Below are 24,273 nucleotides of genomic sequence, written 5' to 3' on the forward strand. Positions count from 1 at the left end.
GAGAGAGAGAGAGAGACAGAGAGAAAGAAAGAAAGAGAGAAAGAGAAGGGAAGAGACAGAGATAGTTACTGAGGGAGGAAGTTGTAATGCCTTTTGTGGCTTGATCATATGCTGATCACATCAGCCACATTTTATTCATTAGAAGGGACTCACTCCAGCCCATACGCAAGGGGAGGAGAATTCGTCTCCACTGTTTGGAGAAAGGAGCATCAAATTATTTGTAGATGTATTTTAAAACCTCCACAACATAAGTCCTGTTATTTAATTCTCAAACCTAAGCTCCAGCTTTAGACTCCACATTTTGGAACTTTTCTGTGCCTTTCAAATTTCTCTTGAAATGTTTTGGTTTCAGCCTTTGATCCCTACAGTTTATACTCTTGATCAGAGAGGAATGTTTTGCTTACTAGTCTTATTCTGAACAGCTACAAACTGGGATTCAAACTTTCCAGGCTGTGTGAGTGTGTGTGTGTGTGTGTGTGTGTGTGTGTGTGCGCGTGTGTGCGTGCATGCGTGCGTGCGCACGCACCCGTGTGTCCAAAGAGAGGAGGAGAAGGAATGAGGTAGGACTTCATGGATGTGAATGTAGGTAGATCCTAGTGGGTGATCTAATTTCTTTCTTAAAAGTAGTGACAAGAAAGCAGTTTTATTGCCCCTTCCATTAAATGATGACTGATTAATTCCATCATTCAAACTAACATTTACAAGGAATATGACAGGGTCCTCACTTTTCAGAAATTCATAGTCTATATAGATAAAACTAAAATTTGTCAGAGGAGAGAAACTTTGTGCTGAGTCTTGAAAGTTGAGAAAAAGCCAGCCAAGTGGTGAAGGGGGAAAGGAAGAGTAGAGGGACAGTTTCATTTAGAATAAGAAATCTTTCTGGTTTGGGGGCTAGACAGGGAATGCCAGGGAATGCTGAAGCCAAGGATTGCCTTTTGTGTTCATTTTCTATCATTACAATTAACAAATTACTCCTGACTTAAAACAATATAAATCTATTATCTTACAGTTTCATAAAGTTACAAGGCTGACACACTTCTCACTGGGCTAAGATTAAGGTGTCAGCAGGGCTGTGTTCCTCTCTGGAAGCTCTGGGGGAGAATCTATTTCCTTGCTTTTTCCAGCTGCTAAAGGCTGCCTGCATTCCTTGTCTTGTCTCCCCCTTCCTCCATCTTCAGAACAGTAATGTTGCATCTTTCTGACCTTCCTATCATCGTCACATCTCTCTCTCTCTCTCACTGACCTTTGCTTTTAAGGACTGTTGTGGGGTCTACCTGGATAATTCAAAGGTATCCATTCAAAGTCCATGTCTACAAAGGTGACATATTCACAAGTTCTGGAGATTAAGACATGGATATCTTTGGGGGGGCCATTACTGTTTCTATTTTTACACTTGCAAGATAAAACTAATAATTGAACCTTGAAACCTGTTTTACTAGGGCCAGTGAATTTGGAGGATGAGTAAGTATTCTTTTGGAATTTATATTCTTTAGCATGGTTCCAACACCCTTGGCCATGGATTGCCCTAGCCCCAGTAGCCAAAAACACTTCCATCTATTAGAGATCATTAATCTTGTTTCTCTCACTTTCTTTTGCCCTCTTTTTCAATTGTTCTTTGCCTAGAATGTACCTGCTTTTCTGTAGAAGCCAATTCGAGTCAACAGATGTTCTTTAAGTGGCTAAAGAATCCTAGGTACCATGAGGTAGGAATAGGGAAAAGACAAAGAAGTTGTACTTACTTCAAAGAACTCATGATCTAGTACACAAAAATACAGAAAACCCAGAGTCAGTGTTAACTTTTATTTACGTACATAAGCAGATGTGTAGGAGAAGTGGATTTAAGGTCAGTCTTCTAAGTGTGTGTGAATTCTGAGTTCATTGTCGGAGACCGGGGCTCAGAATCGGGCAGGGACCAGCAGAGAGGTTCTTCTCTGTATAGAAATAATTGGTGACAGGTTAGGGAGGATCAAGAGTCTCCCAAGGGAGCCAACATGTCTGGAACCTCATGGTGGCTTTGACTTTAAGTCTTTTGAAAGTTTACACCAAAGAGAGTATAAACTTTCAAAAGACTGAAAAGATTTTGAGTCTGGTAAATGCAGTGGAGAAGTTTGGGCTGGGGGTGGTGCCTCACCAAGGTCTTGCCTGATCTACTCATTTCTCTTTTCCTGATGTTGCATGTTGCCCCTACCTCAGCTCTCTTTGATCTTCTGTCTCTCACAAGCCTTGCAGGTCCAAGATTTTCCAATTTTATAGACTGCCCACTTACGTTGGAAAGCGTTTTGCAGACCAAGGAGACATTTGGAAGGCTTTTTCCATGTGATGGGAAGAATACGAAGGAAGAAGGGCTCACAGTGTGAGGAAGCTAGGGAGGCTTTTTTCTGAAATGATGCTGTACCTGCCTTTGACTTCTAGAACCACATCCCAGCCCTCAGTTAAAAACAAAGTGAATAGAAAACTGCTGGAAGTTGGTTTTGAAAGAAAACACAGATTCCAGCCAGGCAGTTTCACAGTAAACCCAGGAATAAATAACCTACTGGATGGCATGCATATTAAGGACTGTCAAGCCATATACTGAAACTAGAAGACCAATTTAATGACCCCATTGCAAGGACTAAGAGATTAAGAGATAAGCCCTCACTGGGAGGGGTAAAAAGTCCAATGGTGGGGGAAGAGTGGTGGTTAGCGAGGCCTCTTGGCTGTCCAGATGAGAAATGGAGGTATTATTAGCTGATTTCCTCCAAGTCGTGTTCATTAAGTCTCCTGAAAAAGTACTAGAATAAAATGAGAGATGAGATGCACCAAAGGAGAAAAATCCATAGAGAGGGCAAATGGAAAACCACAGAAATCACTATTTATGCGCAGAACAATGAGACAGCCCATATTATTCTTTTACTCTAGGTGAGATTTATATTATTAATGACTCTGTTTGTAGAGTGCCTGCTTTTCCTTGTTTAGTGAACTTAAGCACTTATGAAAAAGAGAGTCATGCCTGGTGAAAGTAGACACTTAATAACTTTCTGTGATGTGCTGTCAACCAATCCATCTAAGGCAGAATACAGCCTCCCCCAAGCCTAAGGGGCGCCGCCAAACTCTTGTTTTGTTCAAAGCTGCTTCTGAACTTCTGGGTCTGATTTCAGAGGGACTAGGTGATTGCCTATACCTACTGCCTCTTCTTGCTATATTTCTGCATGATATTTATTTTGACATTTTAATAATGCTCATTTTTGAGAATGAAGTTATCTCTGCTGTTTTATGTGGGCAATGGTGTCTACTCCCTGAGAACCGTTTAAATGAAACTCTTTTGTATCTGAAGAAGTTGATGATGATGCTTGGTGACTGTATGTGAAATGCATTGTTATACACGTAAATAATTTGCCCTCTGGTGGATAATGAATAAGGCCGCTGGATTTGGCAGCTGCACCCTTTTCATACTCATCGTAGCTGTCCAGGGTCTGTGCATGACAGATATGCAAAAATAGGCCCCAAAAGGGTTGCATAGCGTGTGCTGTAATTTTCAGACCAGCCATTTCCCACTGTAGTACTGGCTTACATGGATTTAATAGATTAGTGTCTTCTTTAAGGACGGTAATCGTAAGTGCCTTCAGGGGCCAGACAGGTAGCCAGTATGTGTGAAATAGCCTGATAGAAGATAACAAGGAGTACTGGAGCCTGTGGAGAACTAGAGAAGACACACTACATTACACCTAAAGGCCTTCGAATTCAAAAATGAAAATAAAACAAAATGTTCTTTGGCTGCAAATCATGTTTGCAAGCTGAACCGGAACTCTAGGCTCTCAGTTGCCAGCCCTTGTATTTAAAGTTAGAGTATACGTTATACTATACCATGCTGAATGACCAGCCCATGCTAGATTCGTCTTTATATCATATTGGACGTTCTCAATTACTGCTTACTGGACAACTGACTATTTTTCCCAAGAAAGGACGGCTATTACCATCTTCACTAGAAATAAGTATCTTATTGCTATTGAGAGGTGACTGGTTTTGAATTACAACTTTAAACAGTCACAAGCATGACTGTCATACATATATGCTGAGCATGTGTCAAAGATTTATTTAACTCGGTCATGAGGGAAAAGCAAGATGGTAAATGTAGCTCAAAGAAGAATTTGAGAGACAGACTATCTAGTCACTGAAAGAAAGAAGCCTGGAACAAGGTGCGAAATGTTTTATGTTCTACAGGGCAAAGAACTGTAACCTTGAAGTTATCTTTTCTACCAGGCAGAAGTCATTTGTATGTCTAGCGGACAAAAATAACTTGCAATTCATCAGTCTTCATAAAATTAACAGCATCTGGGCCTCAATCAATATAAATAGGAAGTCAGACAAAGGGTATATTCCCTAGACCAGTGTTTTTCAAATGGTAATGTGTATAAAATAACCTAGGGATCTTGTTACGAGTCAGATTCTGGCCAAGTAGGTCTGGAATGGGGCCTGAGATCTGGCATTTCTGATAAGATCCCAGGTAATGCTGATGCTTCTCGTTCAAGAGAAGCAGGTGACCGTTACACAGGTGCACCTGTTAGACAATGCTTGAGTATGTCTTTCAAAAGGCATGTGGTAAGCTTTTAGCTTTATTTCCATATTCAATACTTTTGCTAAAAACTAAGCTTAATAGGGTATTGCCAGATAAATATTGTGCGGTGTGACATGAGTTTATTTAGGACTTATTCTGGGCCCGAAAATGCACCCTTGTATCTCTGAGTGCCATGTCACCGCTTCCATTTTGTGTGTCTGCTCTCACATTCTCCTGCCGCCTGCTATTTTGCCATATGACTTATATCATTCAATTTGACAGGAATGCACAAACAGGAACTTGCTGATCAGGTAAATTTAGGAACTAGTCCTAGAAAATTATTGATTTCTCTTTCCCCAAATGTTAGGAAATGTAAAGGGACGCCTTTCACCAAACACTGTGTCCCATCCTATGATGCAGATGGCTTCAATTCAGTCTATTCACTTCTCACATCATAAAGGCATTTGAAACAGACAAAGCTGTGCATCATTTGTTGGAGAAAGCAATCAGTAGGAATACACCACCGATGTTTCCCAAGCAGAATAAATCGGCCTCTGGCCCATTTGGAATTTTCCCTCTACAGAGAGTTTTAGGTTATCCATTCAGTTCTGTCAACCCCAAAACATGTTTACCTTCACTTCCTGATGAAGGGCTTCTGTCACTGGGTCTTGGTAAAGCTGATGAGCAAAGTGTCTTGGCCAAGGGTAATGAAGGAGTAACCAGAATGTGTCCCCAGAACATTAGTCTCATGAAATGTTACTATGAGTTCTATGCCAGAAGGGATCAATGGGCAAATATATTTGGGAAAAACTGGGTTAAGTGAAGTAAACAGCTTTGTTTTCAAAGTATAGGATTTTCAGGGCCTTTAATAAGATAATGTGCAGAGCGAATCGTATAAGTGATAAAAATTTTATTTTTACAAACTGACCATGTTCCCTCCATTTTAAGATGCCATTAAATTAATTTAATAGTTTTTTTTAAAGGGGAAAAAGATTCAACTAGCAAAATTTTTTGACATTGTTTGTAAGAAGCTCCATTTTAGAAATGTTAAAATGTGAACTTGAAAATTAAGGAAGTACGTTATATGGTCGCCAAAGTCTCTTTTTATGGAAGACATATTAGCATCCCAAGCTATTAATATTGCAAGGAGCACAGTTTAAGAGATACGAGTCTAGAATGTTTTTTAAAAGGGTGAAAGTCACTGTGAGCAGAGACCTGATCACCAGCTAATTTTTTTACAGGAAAAGGCTGTCAAAAAATTAGTAATATAGGGTTCTGTTTGTACTTTATCAAAGCAAGTAATTTATTAGTTCCAAGTAAAAAGTTTGCATTGTTTGGGGTTTTTGATGGCCATGAATCAAGTGTGTTTGAATTTCCAGGTATAAACAGGACTTTTTTCATGCTGAGAGCAGTAATGAAATATACAGTCAGCCTTAAACTAACAATTGACTATAATTCACATTAGAAGTATAATTGTAAAGGTAACCTTAGTTTATGAATTCCTAATTAATGTTTTCCTGTCTGTGGAGGACCTTAGCTTGTTTCCCGGTCTCTCATGACCTTGCCTACCTGGCTGGAGGTGGGGAACTTTCGGCTTTTAAAAGACTTATGCCCAACTCTACTTCTTTCTGAAGATGGATGACATTAAAAATGACCATTTTAGTATCTCTACAGAAAGCTCAAAATAAGCCCCAGGCTTATTTACTCCATGTAGAGTCTTTGAACTAGTTCAGCTATTTGGATCATTTGATACAAAGCTGACAAAAAGCTGGAAGGACTGCACTTTTATACATTCTTAATTGAGATGTTTGGGTGGATGATGAGCTTGTGTGTTATTTCCAAGAGTAACTTAATTAAAAGTTAATAATATCTATTCCAACTCATTACTTTCACTTTTATGTCTTCTGTGCATATAGAAAAGTGGTCTTGCCTTGCAAGGAGCACTGTATTTCTTTAACTAGCCCCTTAGAACTTCACTTCTGTCCTTTGTCATTGTTTTCACTACCCCCTCCCTTGGTCTTTTTCTACCTGAGTGCTCCAAGGCCACACTTCCTTCTGTCTATACTCTCTTTTGAGATCTTTGATATTGGAGCTAAAGGTATTTTGCTCTAGCTGTATATGTTTCACTTACAATATTCATCGTTGACATTACAGGTGTTTGTCATCTATTTATATTATGATGAGAATACCACCATTATTTGGAATTAAAAAGTGAGCTCTACATTGCTCACTATGTTTAGAAACAAATCTATTTGCAATCCGGAATAGTTGTACATTTTTTGCAACTCAGATCTTTCTTCATCATTTGTAACTGTATCCTAGGGGCCTCAGAGAGATATCATAAAACTGCAGATGAGGAAAAAAAACCCCAACAACCTATTTTAGATATTTGGAAACTCATAAAAATAGAGCTGCTTTGGTAACTGTTCATTCTCTGTTTGTGTGCTAAGCTCTGTGCCCACTTGATTTTATCCTTACAGTAGCATTGCAAGTCAGCAGTTGGAGTCTCAGAACTTGATGAAGATGCTAGTAGGATGTTCTGATGGGGAGTATGGGGTGTGGTGTGGTGGGATGTGGTAGGAAGGGTCTGAACCTGAAGTGAGCCCAGCGGGGTTTGAGTGCCAGCTTTGTTTTTTTCTAGCTTTATTGAGAAATAACTGACTTAACGACATTATTTAAGTTTAAGGTGTACAATATGTTGATTTGATACTTATCTATTTTAGAATGATTACCACGACAGCGTTAGCTAACACCTGCATCACCTCATATAATTACCATTTCTTTTTTGGGGTGAGAACATTTAAGATCTACTCTTTCAGCAACTTTCAAGTATATAATACAGTGTTATTAACTATTGTCAGCATGCTGTATGTTAGATCCCCAGAACTTATTTATCTTATAACTGGAGGTTTCTATCCTTTGACCAATATCTCCCCTTTCCCCCCAACCCCCATCTTCTGGTAACCACCATTCTAATTTATGTTTCTATGAGTTCAGCTTTTTTAATAAATTTATTTATTTATTTGTTTGTTTATTTATGGCTGCGTTGGGTCTTTGTTGCTGCGCACGGGCTTTCTCTAGTTGCAGCGAGCAGGGGCTATTCTTTGTTGCGGTGCGCGGGCTTCTCACTGCAGTGGCTTCTCGTTGTGGAGCACAGGCTCTAGGCACGCGGGCTTCAATAGTTGCAGCACTCAGGCTCAGTAGTTGTGGCTCGTGGGTTCTAGAGCACAGGCTCAGTAGTTGTGGCGCACGGGCTTAGTTGCTCTGTGGCATGTGGGATCTTCCCGGACCAGGGCTCGAACCCCTGTCCCCTGCATTGGCAGGTGGATTCTTAACCACTGCGCCACCAGGGAATTCCGAGTTCAGCTTTTTTAGATTCCACATATAAGTGATATCAAACAGTATTTGTCTTTCTCTGTCTGACTTATTTTACTTAGTGTAATACCTTCAAGGTCTATCCGTGTTGTCACAAATGGCAGGATTTCCTTCTTTCTCATGGCTGAATAATACTCCATTATGTATATATATACCAGGTTTTTATCTGTTCATCCACTGATGGACACATAGGTTGTTTTCATATTTTGGCTATTTTGAATAATGCTGCAATAAACATGGGAGTGCAGATAGCTCTTAGAAATATTGTTTTCATTTCCTTTGGTTATATACCCAGAAGTAGAATTGTTGGATCATATGCTAGTTCTGTTTTCAAGTTTTTGAGGAACCTCCATACTGTTTTCCTGAGTGGCTGCAATAATTTACATTCCCACCAATAGTGCACAAGGGTTCTCTTTTCTCTGCATCCTTGCCAACACTTGTTGTCTCTTGTATTTTGATGATCTGAGTGCCAGCTTTGTTACTTCTTAATCTTGTACTCAGGGACAAATTACATTCCCTGTTTGTGCTTCAAATGTCTTCTTTAAAATGGAGATGTTCTTCTACCACTTGATGCTGAATGAGGAGCAAATGAGATGCAATACTTTTGTGATGTATGCTGTGCCATTATCATTCCCACGTATGAGACTACTCGATCTCACCATCACCCCTCAAATCCTAACTGCACTAAAGGAGTTATATTGTTGATTAAATAATTTCAAAGTCATTTCAAGCCCCTAAATCCTCTGGATCCTCATCCAGAGCTAACTTCCTCCTGTGATTCAAAAGCCCTGACATTGAATCCTCCTTACTTTCTCTTCTCAGAGTAAGATGGAATGCGTTCTTCAAGCACAGAAGATTTGTGCAGTCATTTTAATTTCCATAAAGATGTGCAAAAGAAGGAATTTTCTGGTTTAACTACAGTAAATTAGGTTTTCAAAATCTTAGACTTGTATTAACAGAAATATCTGTGGTGTAATTCCATTTCTAGCAGAAGCAGAGAGAGATGGTTGAAATTTTTTTTATGAAGAAGAATAGCCAAGGTAATGTTATATCAAACTATAGGAATTTAATTACCCCATTCCACAAATGTAGTTTTCAAATAAAGGAGTCAAAAGGATTTCCAAAGCTATTCTTCTGAACTGTGATATAAAAACCCAGAACACATTTAGTAGATGTAAAATGTATTACTGTACATTGTGAGCCACAATGAATGAAAGAATAATAAGAAAAACGACGTGAGATTGAACACACAGTGATTAAAAATCTCTTTGCTCCCTTTGTAGAAATATTGTAATTTGCTTAGAATTTTATGTATTTGTCACTGTAAGGATGGGCATTTCTGGAATATTTCTGATGGGTGGATATCATACTGGGGAAAGGTCTCCCGGAAAATAGAATTGCTCTCATTTGAGGGCTTCGGTACAGACTAGGTGTAAGTAAGAAATGCTGGGAGGGTGGGGAGGAATACATCACCTCAGGCCCTCATCATTCTTTTCAGAGTCTGAAAGTCTGTCCTTTATAGTGTCCATATAAAATCATGAAAGTTGTTAAGAGAGTAAATCCTAAGAATTCTCATCACAAGGAAACACATTTTTTTTTTTTTTGCTTTTTCTTTTTTACTGTATCTATATGAGATGATAGATGCTAACTAAACTTCTTGCGCTTATCATTTCACAGTATATGTAAGTCAAACCATTATGCTGTACACCTTAAATTTATACAGTGAAGTATGTCGATTATACCTCAATAAAACTGGAAAGAAACCTATTCCCTTAGCAATGAAGAGACGGCAGGGTGAATTAGGGACTCCTTTACTGAGAAGTCTTTACAAATCTTTACAAAAACCTTCGTTTCTCTTCCTTATTACAAAAATGACACATATTCATTGTAGAAAATTTTCAAAAATGAATAAGCAAGGAAAAGAGTATAAAGATCATTTGTAACATCACAGCAGCAATAACCAGTGTTAACATTTTGGTATATAGCCTACTAGTTTTTCTGAAAAGTCATTTTGCCACGTCAAATAAGAACTTAGTAAAGGGGAGTCTTGGCTTTGGAAAAAGAAGCAGCAAGATGTTCATCCATTTATCAAACACTTGTGCTGTCAGGAGAGACTTTATCTTTTACACCAACAGAAGAAAGAATAAATTGGAAGTACTCTAGAAATATGGGGTTTATGGCTTTTCACTCAGGTAAGTTGCAAAGTGTTTTAGTGAACATCAGATGTAGCTAATGAGTTTTGTTTGCTTTTCCTTTTATTATTTTGAGAAAAAAGTTAGCACATAGCACTTTTTTAAATTAAAATTTGGTTTTCATATATATTTTAATCTTCAGTCTTCAAATTTTGCATTTTTCTTGTCCCCATTAGTGAGTGCTACTTTTGTCTAATGAATATTCACCCCTCTTACTGTTCTTTTTTTGGGTAAGATCATGAACATCCTTCCCCATAGCACATGATCTCAGATAATCATACAGGTAGGGAGGAAAAGGGAAAGCTGGAATGAAATAGAGTGAACCCTCCTATATACGACACTAGGTGGTTTTCCTTGAGCCTGTGCGCTTTAGGGACTTGCTAGTGAGGCAGTATAGTGTAGCAGGTATTCAGAGTGCAGGCTTTAGGGTCAAATTACGTGGCTTCACATCCAGCTCTATCACTTCCTGGCTGGGTAACCTTGGATAAGTTAGTTAACCTCTCTGTGCCTTAGTTTCTTCATCTTTAAAATGAGAATAATAAGATATCAAGTCTTATAGCTCTATTGGGGATTAATGAAATAATGCATTGTAAAGCTGCTTAGCACAGAGATGTGTTCAATAAATGTGAGTTAGTGTATTTGACATGATTGCACTCATAGGCATCTAGGTGGCCACATCAGTAAGACTCAAGTGCAGGAAAGGTCCCTGGAGAGTATTTCTACTCTTCGGGTGACACTGGTTAATTCTCTAACTTTCAATAGCTCAGGTTTTCCCTTCTGAAATGCAGACTCTGCAGTTTATATTACAAAGGGGTTTTAGATGGAGCCAGCATAATGCTTTGCAATGTAAAATGTTTTAACCATAAATAATAAAGGTAAGGCCTCATCTAAATGATGTCAAGCTTCTGCCTAGAGATGGAGGAGGCCTCCCTGAGTTAATAGCATACCTCCCCTGAGTGAACGTAGAGAAAGGCAAGTTGCAGGAAACTGCCGGGGAGAACAAATGAATAAATATTGTTTGTGCCAGTGACAGCACATGAAATAGGAATTCCTGACTGAACTTTTCAAGCAGATTAGGAGTGGTGCTCTTCATTGGTACATGCAGCACTCCCTGAATAACTCAAGAAAGCCATAAATTTGGGGTTTCAAATCTTGGCTGCTCACTCCTTATGAGTTCAAGTTCCTGAGAATTTAAGCCAGGTGTTTGCAGTTTGGCTGTAAGATGGCTGCATTAACACAAAAGTATGTAAGGAAGTTATTGGAAGAATTCCAAAAGATGTTGTTTGCTCTAGTTTTGAATGTGTCTCCATATTTATACACAGAGGTCCTAGGTTGGTGTCTAACTAGCAAGGATTGAAAGTTCTCTGTAATAAACCAAGGGGAGATACCTTAAAATAACATACTTCAGAAACGTTTAAACGTTTAGCTCTCATAAACACTGTTATTGCGCTGTTCACCTTTTCTTCTCTCAAATCTAATTAAGAAGAGTTCTTCCAAGATAAAAGTCAGGGCTATAACTGGCTAGAAAGGGGCATTGGACTCTGCTTCTTTGCACAGATGTTTAGCAAAGGCATGACCTTGCTGGATTTCTACTGCATATCTTTTCCATAGCTCTGATAGAATCAATTATGGCGCGTTCATTTATTCATTCAGTGAATGAGCATCTACTATGTGTCAGGCATCAGGAATTCAACTGTAAAACAGGTAGGCGTGGTTCTGCTTCTTGGGGACTTGCAGTTTAGTGAGAGATACAGATAAGGATTTATTTATTTATTAAGATTTTTCTTTTTTTTTTTTTTGATGTGGACCATTTTTAAAGTCTTTACTGAATTTGTTACAATATTGCTTCTGTTTCATGTTTTGTTTTTTTGGCCCTGAGGCATGTGGGATCTTGGTTCCCCTACCAGGGATCGAACCCACACCCCCTGCATTAGAAGGCGAAGTCTCAACCATTGGACCACCAGGGAAGTCCCACAGATAAGGATTTAAATATAACTTAAGTGCAAAGACAGAGAAAGGAGGGCGCTTGGGTCAGGTTCAGGGAGAGGAATGGATGATCAAAAGTGGTTTCCTGGGGGAAGACTTTCTCAGCAGTCAAGTTATTATTTTTTAATTTGCTGTTATATATGCTTACTGAGAGAATAGATGTTAATACTTCAGGGAACATTTGCATCTTAACAGACTTTCTTCATATTGCAAAGTGCCTTCAATTGGGTTTCAGGAACTGTTGACCTGTAATTAAGCCTGCCGTCGCCTATCCAGAAGGGGTCTCTCTGTAGAATCAGAGTCCTGAGACAGGGGATGAGTCAGCCATGAACATGACTATGGTCTTAATCACCTCAGAGCAGGGAACCTTCACCTAAATTTCAGCTCTTACATTGATTTAGCACTTGACATGTGTTTATTCATTTGAGTCTCACAGTGGCACTTCAAGATAGGCAGGACTCATATTATTATCCCCTAGCACACTCCTTGGTATCCACATGGTGCTATACACAAAATTGGTGCCCAGTAAAAATTTGGCAAGGAAAGGAATCTCCATTTTATAAATGAATAAAGGGAGGCTTAGACAAGTGAAATTACTTGCCCCAAATCATACAGTACAATAATGGCAGAGACTGAGCTACTAGATTTTCTGCATCCTGACCTGGTGCACCAAGCCACTTCTCAGGAGTTTAGGATGTCAAGGCAAGGTGTGATCAGCTGAGGCAGCAGAGACATGTGCTTGGTGTCCTGGAGGCAAGTTATTGTGACAGAAGTGGGATTCGGGCTCTTTAAATCATGCTACCCTCTAAAGGGATTACAAATTAGAGTCCTCTGCTCTGGTTAATGTCTGTGAGAAAAATAAATAGAGTCTACACCTTGATTAAACTTAAAAAATGGTCTGCATTTCCACTTCAGAGGCCATCACATGACCATCTAGGTTCCTAGCTTCTCTTGAAAAGACCAGCGCCTCTGGCAGTCAGGCTGCCTTTCCCCAAGGACACACTTGGCAAGCGCTGAGTTGCTGCCCCCATTAGATGGGATACATGATACTGAGTTGGGAAGTGAAATTTCATCTCCAATCACCTGCCCTTTACTGATCAGGGGACTCTATTGATCAGGGGATGGTAGAGAGAACAGAGGGAATGGCGTTCCAGGTAGCAGCAAACATACCACTTCTCTTCTTGGTAGCCAGAGCCAGAGGGTAAGTTTGGTTAAATAGCGTCTCATGAGACACCAAAATATTTCAAGTTTACTGTCTCATGAATTCTCATTATCCTTTACCAAATCTTTTTTGTGCCCATGAAATAATGCATCTGTATCCAATGTAAGTAGATTGCTGTAGTTTAAAGCAATACTAGGTAGTATTTGGTTTTGTGCTGTGTAATATGTCCTTTTAGCATAAACATGATGTATTTAAATTTCAGCCCAGCCTCGTTTACTGTAGTCTCAGCTCTCCTGAGCTGGGTTAGTTGCGGTGCTGTTGCCCACTGGCAAGGCTCAGAAGACTGGGTTTCCCGTTATGGCTGGTTTCTAGTGTGTGTTCCTCACTGGCCCCGGGTAGGTCTCTGATGTGCTGCTTGACTGATCTAGGGTCCACACCCTAGACTGAAGGCACCTAACCAGTGCAAGCCAGGCAAGGATGACTATAGGCAAGCTAGACAGGCCCCTATCTTTCCTGGCACACACCAAGCTCAGCTGTCACAAAGGGCCTGCAGTCACCGAGAACAGAGGCAAACAGTATGGTACAGTACAAGCAACATGGACATTGGGGGTCAGGCACAACGGATTCCAGCCCAGCTCTGTTGCCCCCAAACTTGCCCAAGTAGCTCAACCTAAGCCTCAGTTTTCCGATTGGTAAAATGGGGGGTGGGATTTAGCGCTGGTATATAGTAAGAATTCAATGAATGTTAGTTATTCATTTATTTTTCTCCATTTTACAGACAAGGAAGCTAAGACTCAGAAAGGCTAAGTAACTTTCCTAAGGTCAAGGAAATGGCAGAGCCTGCCTTTGAACCTTGGTCTTTTGCTCCAAAGTCAAGCTCTCAAACCACCATATTATGTTACCTTCACATTGCCTGCCTCTGGGGGTGGTGGTGAGCATGATGTAAGGTGTTTAGCTTGGTGGTAGAGTGTAGGTTTCAGTAATTGGCAGTGATTATTAGAGGTCGGGGAGCTCAACTGAGCTGAAATTCTGTCTAGAGGTTCAATTACCTATAGACCCTTGTTGTCACAGGGACCCCAGTTCATAGGTAAGTCTTTCCAACCCCATTTGCACATATAGATGGTTAGTGTTGACTCTGAGTGTGAGAGATGATGATGGTAGTGGTGTTGGTTAGTGAATGGAAAAGAAACATGACTTCATTAATAAAAGCTTAATATAGAGGACAGCTTAGTGCAATGGGGTGGTAGAAATGGCTCTCCCTGTTAAACGTACTTTTCTCTCCAGTTTTCAGACATATAATCATTTTGCAAGATTCTTGGTCTTGCCTGGAAATAAATAGGTAAGTAAATGCCAGCTCTTTAGTCCTAAAGTCTGGGAGGGCGTTGCTTTTCCCAACACAGGGATAAAAATAAAACGACCCTCTAAAAGTGGTGGTGACTACCCTCAGCTTACTTGGGAGTTAGTAAGAACCTCCTTTTTCATACAGGCATTCGAGAGCTGACCTTTAAAATCACCACATCTGGGGAGAATGTGTGATTTGATGCAGAACATTTTAAGGCGTGCCAAAGGATGAATGCATGAGAATGTGCTCATCAGTTTTCTTCTCCTTCAAGGAGCTCAGAGTTGCTTAGGTTATAAAAGTCAGTTCTTGGGCACTTCCAAACCTATAGCATTTGCTTCAGTAGGTCTTCTGTGCAAAGTAGATTAAAGCACATATATACACGGAACGCTGATCCATGCCCCCCGTACGAAAATGAAGGGTGTGTGTGTGTCTGTGTCCTCAGAGTGAAGTTTAGCCATTTCAAGGTAGCTAGCTACACAGTAAGTTCAACAAAGGGTCGTTTGGAAAAAAGATGGAATTTCTCTAAAAGAAGAGCCAAACTCTGTGAATCGCTTTGTTATGGAGGCTCACGCACTACATCTAGGGTCCAAGCAGTAATTCTGAATATAAGACCAGCTTTTGGTTTGTGAACCCAAATACCTGCAGGTTCAGAAGACATTCAAAAGAAGCTTATTTGTATTCCTAATGCCCTTTTTTAAAGAGCCACAGACTTTTGTGGAAAACGGAATTGGACGGATGGTCATCTCCCAAATTCATCTCCAGGAGAAAATAGCATCTGTCTGATCTCATGTGTCGTCATGTGCTAAATGAAGGTCCAGGCAGGGATGCTGATAGAAATTCCTCGTGGGTGCTAATTCTGAACAGTCTGGGCAGTGAGGCGCTTCAAGGGCGGGATTGATCACAAACTCCCCCGTACCCCGGCCAAGCATAGATAGCATTTTGCTTGACTCGTTTCCAGTCTTAGAAACAGCAAACTGAAAAACTTTCCCCCCTATGTTTTTGGATGAGGATCCAGATGTCAGAACTGGCAAATTTTCAGAGTTGTTCCTTGTCACGAAGCCACTTAACCACAAGATTGCTGAGCTTCCGCAGAAGATACCTGCCAATCAGACGTCATCCTGGCTCCTGAAGGCCTGCGAGAAGGCCAGTTCCTCCCTTCCTCACTGGCTCAGAGGCCCATTGGCTTTTGTCGAATGGAGCATAGAGAGAGGTCAAGGGACTGATCTATTTCTGAAGCGATAAGTAAAAAATGATTTGATGGCTACAGTAGATGGGTTTTCATCTTTTCGAAATGTCTGTAATGTTGGAAAATGTGCTGAGGGTAGTAGTTACTGATCTGGAAGATTGGCATGGACCCTGTTGGTTTAGCCTGCTGGGAAATTCTTCTTGTTTCACTATTTCCTCCCTTCCTTCAATATTTGCTAAGCACCTGCTACATGTCAGGCGGGGGGCTAGAGACCAGCCATGAAGCAACAACGAAAACAAGTCAGACCCTGTCCCTGACCTCAGAGTCTGGTGGAGAGAGAGGCAAGAAGACTGGAGATTTCTTTCTGGATCCGGAAGTACAACACTGATGGTAGACGAAGGGCACCTCATCTGGCAGACCAGCAGGAATTCAGCAAAGGGGCTGAGCAATGACAAGAGCATCGTAGGCAGAGCGAGGGTGGTGTGCGTAGGCCTAGATGGGAAGCTGAAAAGAGCGTGTCCATCTTCACAATTGCAAATTGTGCAATTCCCTGGGGGGGGGGGGCTGGGGGTGGGCAATAGGGAGGGAGGGGGCTGGAGGAGGCCGGGGCCCTAAGGTCCTTGAGGGTCTTTTCTGCCATATGAACTATGGACCTGTACTCTAGGCTGGTGGCGACAGCGAAAGTTTGTAATTGGGCCACCATATGGCCATCGTGACCTGACATTGCGCCCTGGGGGTGGAGAGTCTTAGAGTGGATCCTGTCGGAGTTTTAGGGGTGGACCAGCGGCTCAGGTGGCCCTGATAGGAAGTGAAAGCTTGTCATTCTGTTAGTCCTTGAGCTTGTCATTCTGTTAGTCCTTGAGCGGGAGGCAAGGGATGAGAGATGCTTCTTTTTTCTTTGTCTTTTTTTAATTAAAAAATACCATTAAAGCCTGATGTAAAAACTAGTAAGTGTTAAATGATACTAAGTCAGGTGGTCTCCTTTGAAGTTGAAAATGCTCTCAGATAAGCTGAAGAAGGGGCAATAAAACTGAAATGGCCAGAGGGCACTTAAACAAATCATCCATTTGTTCTTGAAAGCAACCAAAAAGATGTAGGAAAGGGTAGTTAAGAAACACACAGAAAAGCCCTGACTAAAACAATGCTGCTGAAAATCGCCTATGTCAATGTATTCTTCACTAAAAGGTGTCTTCTGCTGACGCTTCTTTTTCCTCCCTACGGATGTGCCTTTTGTATATGATGATCAATTTTCCACAAGGTTTGCCGTAATGTTTCCTCAGAGCTTAGGTTTTTACATTTTAATTCATTCCTTGGCTGTTCTTAATTGCTCTTTTCACAATTCAGGGTCATTGTTTTCTAGAAGACAGAACATACTCAAATCCCAACCCTCTTCTTTTTCTCAGCTTGTTTTTGTCTGTCTTGGCTTGAGGAGAACCACTGATGAAGGAGGCAGTCTCTACCGTTCAAGTGGAGCCTGTGATCTGGTCCATTCTATACTTTGATTTACCTTTAACTTCCTACGATTTGCATTTTGGGTTCCCAGAAATCACTCCCCTCCCCCAGCCCCTCGATATTACTCTTTCCAACAACTTCCTCTCTTCCTGAAATCCCTCTGAGATCCCACTTATCCTTCAAAAAGTCCAACATAAACTTCATATTCCTCATCTTCTGAGACAGATAAGCACACTGCAGTTTGACAGAAGTTTATGGTAGGATTAAAACAACAGGACATTATTATTACTGTTGTTGCTGTTATTTTTATATTAGTCTTGTCTACCCGTTTGTATGGTACCTTTCTTTTTATTTTTTTTTTGTATTGTACCTTTCTTGAGCATAGAGACCATATCTTTAGCTATTTTTGTAATCTCAAGTAGAGCTCGGCACAGTAGAATTGAACAAGTATAAATTTAAAAAATGTATTGATTAAGTTGTGATCTGCCAAGAGCTATAGTGGTTTTCATTTAGAGGCTCATGGAAAATATGAGTGTGGAGACAATCCTGCAAGGCATCTGAACAATAATCCCTAGGATCTAGACAGTGACTGACCCTCGAATCTGTGAACACATAGTGGGTGGCTTCCTTTGGCCAAGGGGAGGCTTCGAGATGGGGTGCGAGGGGCCAGTGGTTACAGAGCGGCTATAGCCCAGGTCTGCAAAAAACCAATGTCTTCCAGCTCTAAGTTTCTAGCATTTCTTGCACTTTTGTTTCGCACAGGAGTAGCCCAGAGTAAACTAATGAAGCCTGCAAAATTCCCCGTTCTGCTATCTTTTGAAGCCCAGTTCCAGAGAATGTCTCTAGCCAGTAACCCTTGCTCTGCAAACAAAGCCCGGGGGGGGGGGGGGTAATCGTTGCACCCTAGTGTGATTTGGCTTTATGTGTGACTCCTGGCAGTTTAAATGGTCAAAGAAACAAAAAAAAAAATTGATGCCTGGTGAGAAGTTTTCTATCTTGTGACATTTGCGTGGTGACTTCCATGGCTTAAGCAGGGTAGCCTCCATTTTCATTTTCGTTTCCCGGTGTGGATTTGTACAGTATTGCCTTAGCAGTTCTGTTTCAAAGTTTCCCCCTTAGCTATCAAGCCTCATTTCTGTTCCAATCCTATTATTATTTGCAGTTTAATCAAGATTAAGGGAATTGTGGCCAAAGGTGAGAAGGTACTTGCTGCTTGTAAGCTGAAATTTGATGTGGCTAAAATCCAGACTCTAGTAGCTGGGGATTCATGGTAGAGGAGTGAGTGGGTTGGGATCTTGGACCCTCTTCACTGGTTCAACAATTTTTCAAGTGTATTCTTTGACATGCTAGTTGTTTGATGGAAAGATGTTAGAGAAAGGAAGGCTGTGAGACACATGGCTCTTTTTCTGTGTTTTTATCTGCACTTACTGAGGTGCAGATCCCTGGTGTAAGAACATCTTTGCATGGCATTCTTCCTTTCTGGGACTGATCCTCTTGTTATGACATGGGTACCAAATAGAACGATGCTCGTCACACTTGTGTGGGAGCCGGGTCCTGTAGGCCCCAGCTTCATGGGTGTTGAGACCTTATTTTCTCGATCATGAAGAAGTGGTGGTGCTGGGGAGGGTAGGGGGAACAGAACCCAGGAGAGGGCTGGGGCAGCGTGGCTGGCTGGGGGCACTTGGGGAGTGTGGAGTCATAGCTATTTATACCCATTCTGGAAGTCGTTCAGTATTTCAGCAACAGGGACTGTTGTGCTAGTTTGACGGGCTGGTAGTGGCTCTGCACCTGTAAGTGCACTTGCTGATGAGGAAACAAGGTGGGATCTGAAGTTAGGAAATTGGAGTTTGACTCCTAGCTCTGCCAACCACGGGTCGAGGAATCTGGGCAGATCCCTTGATCATTGAGACTCAGCTTTCCCAATAGTACAATGGAAAAAATAGTAACTACTCTATCAAGTTAGTAGGAAGGGAGCAGATTTGCAGTAAGATGACATATGTGCAAACACTTTGTTAAACTGCAGCTCTACTGGCTAAGTTTTCCTATTATTTTGATGTCTTACTGTCGTGATTGAATTCTGTTGTTTAGTGAAAACTTCAAGTATGGAAGTGTTTAGGGTTGTTTAGTCAAACACCAAATATTGTATTTCTGTGCTTTTTGAGTTGTTGGATCTGCTTTTGGTATATTTTTCTTGTTCCCCTCTCATGTTAGGGTGTGGGCTTAGAAGCTACATAACTGAAGTTTATTTGAACTGTGTGCTAGATAAGGATAAATGGGGTCTGGGTGAGGGCCTGAGGGATTCTTTTACGCGTAAAGCAAATCAAATTTAGCACATAACCTTTTGTTATGTTTAGCACATCTCAGTTAGAGCCGTTTCCAACATTCTTTGCTAACTTCTTGGTTCCTGTCTGTCCTGCATATGTGGATGATGGAATTCTAGATGTGGAATGATGTATGCAATTACTTAGAAGTATATATTATCAGTTTGAAAAGATCATATTTTTAGTGAAGGTAGTAGAGAATGTACATCACTCACTGACTCACTGAGTCACTCACTCAGGCATTTATTAAATGATGTGTATAGACCACTTTCCCGGACAAAGTAAAAGAAGTAGGATACCTGGCCGTCTTCCTAGGACTTTGCGCACCATTTTAATCCAATTTAAGAATATAGACTGACTCTCAGGAAGAGGTTATATAATTATTTCAAAGGATGCAGAGAGTTGGGGAACTGGGAGGCAACAGGACCCTTCCAGAGGAAAATTGGAACAATAAATTTCTTTTTCACCAAGAATTTGAAAAAGGTGTACATCTCTTTAATTGGAGTATGGTATGTGCCTTAGCAAGAGCTTCAGGTACCTAACACCAAACGTAAGAAGGGTGTTGCATCGTGTCCTTTTGTAAATCACTATGTGGGACCAGGTGGATTTTGTTGGTGTGTTCAGTGTCTCTGGACGATGTTCCTTCCCGCTCTCACAATGCCCATTTGGCTAGGCCAGAACTGTTGCGAGAGTGGTGCACTACCAGTAGTGATCGGAAGATGGCAGCATTGGGCGACCTATCTCATTTTCTTAAGCACACTCCCTGCTAGCTGATCCCGTGGCTGTGTTCCACAGCCGTGTTTGGATCTCAGACCGTCACTCAGACCTTCTTCTGCTTAATGACTATGTGTATGTAAATGACTCTGCTTTTCTTCTAGGGAAGAGGTCCGATATATCATTCCTGTTTTGGTTTTCAGTTAATGATTATATGTAATTATATTCGAATAAAATATTTATAAATAATTACTTATAATTAGTGGTATGTAGAACTTGGAATTCATGAACATCAGCTTTGATGAAAGGTACCCTTCAATTTGGGAGGTGTTAGTCTTAGTATTATTGTTTGTTTCTGTTTAAAAGACATTAGTGGCCAAGACTCTGCAATCCTCTTTTACTGGAATTCTTATAGGGCTCAGGTTTTTTATTTTTTGTGGGGTTTTTTTGTTTTTTGTTTTTTTTGATAATAGGTAGGATATTTATTTGGTAAATCTCTTGGGAATATATTACAGATCCACATATGGCAAGTGCTCTGAGGAAAACAAATTATATTTTCTTAAAATTTCAAGAAGCAATTAGCTACCCTTGGATTTTGAAGGGTCTCCAGGGGTCATCCAGTCCAACTCTAAGCAGGCTTTGCACTTAAAACCAGGCGGAAGACACGTGCAATTGCCCACTCCTCCCCATTTGTGATTGTGCCCAGGGTCTTCTGCATTTTGAGGTCTACACCTTATGCATTTTGAGGCATTAGACACAGAAAGAGAAAAATGATCCTGAGCAAGTCCGTAATTCAAATTTTGCCAACACCCGAGCTTCAGGTACATTTTATCATCCCTCTTTATCTGTTAGCCACACATGGAGCTGCAAATGGAAAGCTATCTCAAGGTGAAAGGTTTAATTCTCTGGTGAGAGGAGGCTGTAGAAGCAGCATCTAGGCTCATTCCTTGGTCGAGGACAGCAGGAAACCAGAGGGAAAGGCAGCTAGGGGATGAGCAGATGGAACTGTGTAAGGTCAGAGTTTCTGGAAGGATTCCCAGATGAAGGATGGGGCCAGAGAGCATTCTAAGCAATGGGAAAGAAGACACCCAGTGGCTCTTGCCTCTGAGGTTACCCTGATTCTAGAAGCACAAGGATCGAAGACACACTGATAGATTTAGCTTGGAATTTTTAGCCGAGTTGATGCAGACCTTTTAATTCCTGCCTCACACTAGGACGGGATGCCAGATCTAGGTGAGGACCGTGAGAATGGTGCACCAGATTTTCTCAGGGGCTCTCTCAGCCTGCTTTGATTTGGATCATAACCATGACCGTGCATTATGTATGCATTGATATAGCGTAAGGAAAATTAAAAATGCACATAATAGGCTGACCTAAATGCTCCTGTAGCTGGCTCCATATGTGTACTATTCTGGAGGCTTTTGAACTTGAGAGCACATTTTTTCACAAACTCTTCTGTATTCAATGTTAAGGCTCCAAGGATTTCACATCATGTGCTATAAATGCAATACAAATTAGAGAAATCAGCCAAAGACATACTAAGAAGATGTCATGAGATTCTAGTTTTCCTGATTTAGTCTTTCATTTCCCCATTTTTTTGGTTGTAAGGAAAAAATCATGCATCTATTAATCTTTTACCTGGAAACTTTAAAATGTGACAGATGTTGAGCTCATAAAACACTGAGCTCTAGATCTCTTAAATATCACCATCTAGACTGGTCCTGGGTAAATCACTTCATCTCCTTAAACCTGAGTTTTCCTTTTGGTAAAGTAAGAGGCTGAACGTCCAGGCTTCCTGTTCTATGACTGTATGATCACTTCTCCACTGTGCCCAGGACTGTGCAAAATTTTTTGGAGGGCAGACTTGAGGGCTGTATTTTAACATTTCTTTATTTTTTGTAATTGAAGTTTATTTGACTTACAATATTATGTTAGTTTCATGTGTACAACGTAATGATTCATTGTTTCTATACATTACAAAATGATCACCAGATAAGTCTAGTTACCATCTGTCACCATACAAAGTTATTACAATATTATTGACTGTATTCCCTATGCTGTACATTTCATCCTCTGTATTTTAACTTTTCAACACATTTTCACATCTCTTATTTTGGTTCTTCTCATGAGGCCTCTGTGATACTGAGTTCTCCCAACCCCCTGCTACCCCTGGCCCAAGTCATCCTCTAAGTCGCTCACCACCCTTGTCTTGACTGCCACTGCCTTCCAACTGGTCTCTCTGCTTCCACTCTTGCCCCCTACAATCTATTCTTTACCCAGCACCAGCGTGATCTTTTGGAAATGAAATCAGAACACATCTCTCTCCAGCCTAAAACCTTCCAATATCTTCCCGACACCCTTGGAAATACACATCTATCCGTGCCTCAGGGCCTTTGCATTTGCTATTTCCTTTGCTGGGAACACTTTTTCCCCTAGGTCTTTGTACAGCTGGCTTGTTCATTTTCTTAAAGAAAGGGCCATTTTCAAGCAGATTGCAGCTTAAAGATCACTCCGGCAGAGAGGCTGTCCCTGATTCCTCCACCTAAAACAGCCATATCCTCTGCTTGCTCTCTGACAGTTACATGATATTATTATTTATACAGCAGATTTATATAGCAGATTTCACCTGACATGCATCCTGTATGTTGATTTTTGTTGTTATTGTTGTTACTTGTCTCATCCCAGGAGCATACCTGCTTCATGGGTCGGGGAACTTTGTTCCCTTGTTCTCTGCTAGAGCGGAGTCTGGCATTTAATAGGTTTGTAGGAGTGTCTGTAGAATAAGTAGATGAATGAATAGACGTCATAGGCAGGAAAACTACAACCCAGAGAGGTTGTGGTCACAGAGCTAATTAGAAGCAGGGGTAAGACTAGGACTCAGGCCTCCTTGTGTGTGTCTTTCCTCCAGGTCCTGCTGTCACACAAAAAGCCTAATTTAGAAATACTTCATTCACTGTTTGTTTATTTATTCACTGGATATTTATTGAGCTCTTATTATGTTTCTGGCACTAGTCTGTGTCAGTTGTTCTCAGCCAGGAGCGATGTTGCCCCTCTGGGAACATTTTTCAATGTCTGGAGACGTTATTGGTCGTTGCAAATGGGGTGGGGGGGGTGCTACTGGCATCTAGGGGACAGAGCCAGGGTGCTGCTAAATATCCTCCAGTGTGCAGAATAGCCCCCTGCAGCAAAGAGTTATCCAGCGCAATGTGTCAGAGCACTGCTGAGATTGGGAAACTCTGCTCTAGATGAACAGACGGTGATACTGTTCTCATGGAGCGGATGGTTTAGTGGGGGGAGACAGACGGCAAACAGTATATTTCATACATCAAGACCACGTCAAAAAAGTGATGTGACAGAGAAGAAAGACAAGTCAGAACGGAGTAAGAGGGGGTGCCGCTGGGTGCTGTGGGTGGTGACAGGGTAGGAAGGGCTGTAATTTTCGCCTCTTCGGGAGACGAATCAAGAAAGGAAATTTTGCCTCTGGAGGCTCAGCTCCATGACCTGGAATGACCAGGACTTCGGGTCCAGCCCAGGGCTGCAGAGCATTGACCACTCAACTTCAGAGATCGTCCGCATATAATAAAAATATAAAACCCTCCAGAACCAAGGGACATCTTAACCTCCAGATAAAAATAGGGCAAATAGCCATGGGCTAGAAATAATTAGTATTTTCTGCTCCTTTTCAGGGATGTCTACATTCTCTTTCTCAACCCCTTCATTGCTCCATCATCACTAATGCAGGACAGTGTTAATTTGATGAAATTTTTTATTGCTCATTGTCAGCTTCTCACGTTCCTCTCGGAGCACAAATTGTGTAATTTCAGCCCCTCTCAAGAGTCGTGAGTGTTTTGGTTGTGTGGAGATTTCTGTCTGTCTAGGTTGATTTCCTAGGAACTCAACAGAAGCAAGTGTAGATTTTAATATCTTGGGGAAGCTGTAGTAGTTGATGATGGTAAAACTCGGGCCAATGAAATGGTTCTTACTATATGTATTTAATGTATATGTATAT

At 41.0% G+C, this 24,273-nt stretch overlaps 1 protein-coding gene across 1 annotated transcript in view; it reads left to right on the forward strand.

Moving 5' to 3' along the window:
- Nucleotides 1-24,273, forward strand: part of TPH2 (tryptophan hydroxylase 2) — an 86,894-nt gene that overhangs the window by 52,256 nt on the left and 10,365 nt on the right. The window lies entirely within an intron of this gene.

The sequence above is a fragment of the Eschrichtius robustus genome, chromosome 13, assembly GCF_028021215.1.
Source record: "Eschrichtius robustus isolate mEscRob2 chromosome 13, mEscRob2.pri, whole genome shotgun sequence".
NCBI lineage: Eukaryota > Metazoa > Chordata > Mammalia > Artiodactyla > Eschrichtiidae > Eschrichtius > Eschrichtius robustus.